The sequence below is a fragment of the Polypterus senegalus genome, chromosome 9 (assembly GCF_016835505.1).
Source record: "Polypterus senegalus isolate Bchr_013 chromosome 9, ASM1683550v1, whole genome shotgun sequence".
NCBI classification, from domain to species: Eukaryota; Metazoa; Chordata; class Cladistia; order Polypteriformes; family Polypteridae; genus Polypterus; species Polypterus senegalus.
The window spans coordinates 168,999,065-169,003,968 of record NC_053162.1 but is presented as its reverse complement, the minus strand read 5'-3'; the positions used below and the strand labels follow the sequence as shown (position 1 = coordinate 169,003,968).

Genomic DNA, 4,904 nt, shown 5'->3' with positions numbered 1-4,904 from the left:
GCCAAGATAAACAAAGTACATAAACGGCCCTGCTATCGCTGTGGACGCGACTCCCATCTTCCCTCACAGTGCCGATTTAAAATGAAGAGTGCAGACAGTGCCACAAAACGGGCCATATTCAAAGAGTTTGTCGTAGTGGAAAGGCAAAGTTTAGTGCGGAACACAAAATGCATCACAGCGACAAGAAAAATGTGCATAATGTTGCAGAAGTCTCTGACATTGATAGTGAAGATGCATTAGCAAGTCTGGAATTATTTAGCCTTAGTGGAAAAGACAAGCAGGCAATCTGGCTCACCCCCAAGATAGATGGCCAGGTGGTAAAAATGGAATTGGACACTGGCTCAGCTGTTTCAGTTATGTCACTGAAAGATTACAAGGTGTATTTCAAGAAGGAGAAGCTGAACCCTCTTCTGTTCTTCTCAGAACATACACAGGTGAAAAGGTTATGCCTATTGGAGTGCTGCATGTGACAGTAGAGTATAATGGAAGAAAAGAGGTACTTGATTTACACATAATACAAAATGGAGGTGCACCATTATGGGGCCGTGAGTGGTTAAGAAAGTTGGGAGTTGACTGGAGAGAGATTAAAAGCCTCCGTGTTTTGCCTGTTGTGCAACAGACTACAGAAAAGAACCTAGAGCTGATATTAAGAAAAGCCGCCCCGGTATTTAAGAGTGGCATTGGGACTCTTCAGCACATTAGAGCTAAAATTGTACTTAAGAGTGGTGCGACCTCACGGTTCCACAAGGCACGTCCAGTACCCTATGCCATCCGACCCCTGGTTGAAAAGGAATTGGATAGGTTGGAGTCAAACGGCATACTTTCTAAAGTAGACTGGAGTCCTTGGGCAACCCCAGTTGTCCCAATAATAAAGAGAAATGGTACAGTCAGGCTCTGCGGGGCTTTAAGGTCTCCATTAATCCTGTGCTACAAGCTGAACAGTATCCTCTGCCGAGAATTGAGGACATTTTTGCCAGTTTGTCGGGTGGTCAGCGTTTTTCAAAGTTAGATTTAGCAGATGCATACCTCCAGATGGAAGTAGAGGAAGACTCTAAAGTGTTCCTGACCATTAATACAATAAAGGGTCTTTATCGTTACAACAGGCTGGTGTTTGGGGTAGCCTCTGCCCCAGCTATTTGGCAAAGAGCAATGGATCAGATCCTTCAGTCACTGCCAGGCGTCCAGTGCTATTTAGACGACATTATTGTCACTGGAGCGACAGATGAAGAGCATTTAGAAAACCTCAAAAAGGTTCTGAAAAGGTTAGAAGAGTATGGACTAAGAGCCAGGCGAGGAAAATGTGAGTTCCTGAAGCCCAGTGTCAGGTATTGCGGGCACACCATAGATGCCCAAGGTTTGCACAAATGTCAGGACAAGATTCAGGCTGTATTGATGGCACCACAACCACAAAATGTTTCACAGCTTAGATCCTTCCTGGGGTTTGTGAATTATTATAATAAGTTTCTTCCAAACCTGGCAACTGTGCTATATCCACTCAATGAGCTATTACAAGCTGGAAAACAGTGGAAATGGTCCAAAGAATGTGAAAATTCATTCCAAGATGCAAAGAGACTGGTGACATCTGACACAGTCCTAACCCACTTTAATTCGTCCCTTCCAATCAAGCTGGCTTGTGATGCTTCTCCATACGGCATTGGAGCAGTGATGTCTCATGTTATGGAAGATGGCAGTGAGAGGCCTATAGCTTTTGCATCACGCTCATTGTCTGCAGCTGAGAAGAATTATGCCCAAATCGATAGGGAGGCATTGAGTCTAGTGTGGGGTGTAAAAGGTTCAACCAGTATCTTTTGGTAGGGAATTCATCCTTGTCACAGACCACCAACCGCTAACCTCAATTTTCAGCCCGCAGAAAGGAGTTCCTGCCACAGCTGCTGCCCGAATGCAGCGCTGGGCATTGTTTTTAGGTGGACACAGGTACAAGATTGAGTACAAACGTACAGCCTGCCATGCAAATGCAGATGGGTTGTCGCGACTGCCACTGGAGGCTGAAAAAGATGAGTTTGGAGATGAGGAAACAATAGATATGATCTCCATCAGCCAGATTGAAAGTCTGCCCGTCACGGCAGACATGGTGAAAACAGAAACAAAACATGACAAGGTCCTGTCTCAGGTGTATGCTGCCACACTGAATGGCTGGACAGCCCAGCACAAATCCCTGCTGGCTGCATATTACTCGAGACGTGATGAAATTGCCTTAAATGCTGGATGTGTGATGTGGGGGTTAAGAACTATTGTACCCACTAAACTAAGACACAGAGTATTAAAAGAGCTTCACAAGGGACATCTAGGTGTGGTGAAAATGAAGGCACTTGCCAGAAGTTTTGTGTGGTGGCCAGGCATTGATGAAGACATCGAGAAAATAGCGCAGCAATGTAGTGGCTGCCAGATGGTTCAGAATGATCCAGAACGTGCACCACTTCATCCATGGGAATGGCCTACATTACCATGGCAGCGGCTTCATATCGACTTTGCAGGACCATTCATGGGGACAACTTTCCTGGTGGTAGTCGACGCATGCTCTAAATGGCCAGAGGTTTTCATTATGAGCTCCACCACTACTTCTCACACTATTGAAGTACTAAGGAATTTATTTGCTAGAACTGGAGTTCCACAACAACTGGTGAGTGACAACGGACCCCAGTTCACAGCAACAGATTTTCAGATTTTCCTCCACAAAAATGGCATACGGCACATTACATCTGCCCCATGGCATCCAGCCACAAATGGCCAGGCAGAGAGGTTTGTGCAAAGTTTGAAACGAGCCCTTCGAGCAATGACAAATGAGAAGCTGACCCTTCAGCAAAATTGGCCAACTTCTTATTTGCATATCGAATTCCATCCATGCTACAACTAACCAGACTCCAGCTATGTTGTTCTTTGGGCGTCCTCTTCGCTCTAGATTAGACCTGCTGCAACCAAATATTAAGCAGACTGTGCAAGACAGACAAATCAAACAAGGTCATAAAGCAACGGACAAGGTTACACGTAGCTTTGCCATTGGACAATCAGTTCTTGCCAGGAGCTACAGAGGAGATCAGAAATGGGTTCCTGCACTAGTGAAAGAGCAAACTGGTCCCTTGTCATACAAGGTAGAGGCTACTCAAGGTGTCATATGGCGACGTCATGTCGACCAGTTGAGAAAATCAGGGTTGGTTAGAGCTAAAGAGATACCCACACTGCCTGTTGACTCCCCTGCTGTTGCTCCTACAAACTGTCCAGAGCACTTACCATCTCCTCAAGCAGCACAAGTACAGAGCCCATGTGCATTATCTCCATCACCTTCTGCAGAGGCTAACACTGCTGTAACAATTCAAGAAAAATTACCCTGTGAAGAGAGACGTTACCCAATTGCATAATGCAAGCCTCCACAGAGACTAATTGAAAATTAAATGTAAAGATAGAATTCAATGTTTTGATTTCTTCAGAGAAAAAAAAAGGGAATAAGTTAATTACTTCTAATTTTTAGATGGGAGGAATTGTTATATATCAGTATAAGTGTACATTTCAGTTCAGCTATTGATGTCTGATTGTGGGTTGACACCTGGTGATTTGATTGGTAATGCCTTGCACATTTGTTAGTTGTTCAAATAAAGACAAGAAAGAAAAAGGCACGCGCTGTCTGCTCGTCCGTTCTTATCAAATGAAGGTGAACTGTATTATTAATACATGACAGCCTCAATGCTACAAAATAATAATAATAATAATAATAATAATAATAATAATAATAATAATAATAATAATAATAACAGCATTGGAAAAACTCCAGAGAGGAGACTCTGGGCAGATTCCAGATTTAGAGGGGATGAGTTATGAGGAAAGATTAAAAGAGCTGAGTCTTTACAGTTAAATAAAAAGAAGACATGGAAGAAACCCCCCTGAGAAAGACAGGAATAGTTCAATCAATTCGACTTTTATTCAGGCACAGATGAGTACACAGATTCTACGTTGCAAGGCAGAAGAGCAAAGTTCAATTTTTTTGATTGGCTTTTTATAATTTCTCCTCCCCCCTTCCCCTTATTTATAAAAAAAACACAACAACATAATATCCATTACTTAAGCATTTTAATTTATTATGCTAATGGGCCATCTATTCTTATTTTTTTTTACTTGTCAAATAGACCCTGTGGGAAACAGCCCGGACACAGACAGGCAGACATCGTTGGTTCACCCAACACATGTTTATTCATTCTATACAATATATACAGTGCACACACAACCCCAAAACTCCCCCAATGTCCAGGCCTCACACAGTGCCTTCTTCACCACCTCCACTCCTCTCCACCAAGCTCTGTCCAGCTATGCTCCCGACTCCAGCCATTGAATGGACGGAGGCGGCCCATTTTATACACACCCGGATGTGCTCCAGGTGCCTCCCGATTAGCCTACGCCAGCACTCCCAAGTGTGGCGGAAGTACTAACTCCACACTCGGAAGCACTCCGGGTATCCCTGGTCTTCTTCCCCCCAACACTTCTGGGTGTGGCGGAAGTGCTGAGGGCCAGGGCTCCTCAGGCATCTGGACGCCCCCTGGAAGTGACCATGGGCCCCCAAAGGGTTGAGCTTCTAACCTCTGTTCCCGTGGTCCCCAAAGCCACCAGGGCGGTCACCCCCTTGTGGTCTAGAGGAGGTGTAAGCCCTCCTCCGGTCCTTCTGGGCGTCCCGGCTGGGTACCACCCCCAGCCACTCGCCACAACCCTAAAGAAGGAGAGGTCATCTTTCCTGTGTCAAATAGACGAGGCGTTCCTAAAGAAATTGGAAATTGTCCTGGGACAGCTTTCTGCACCCTGTCTTATGACAGACGCCTGTATGAATAACCTGCCGTTAGAGCAAAATGGCTTTGTCAGCTATTAACCCTAAGTAGCTTGCAAGCAGTTTCTTTCACAAT

At 44.8% G+C, this 4,904-nt stretch overlaps 1 pseudogene; it reads left to right on the top strand.

Moving 5' to 3' along the window:
• The first annotated feature begins 426 nt into the window (after window positions 1–426).
• Window positions 427–2,875, top strand: LOC120534929 (annotated as a pseudogene).
• The last annotated feature ends 2,029 nt before the right edge of the window (window positions 2,876–4,904 follow it).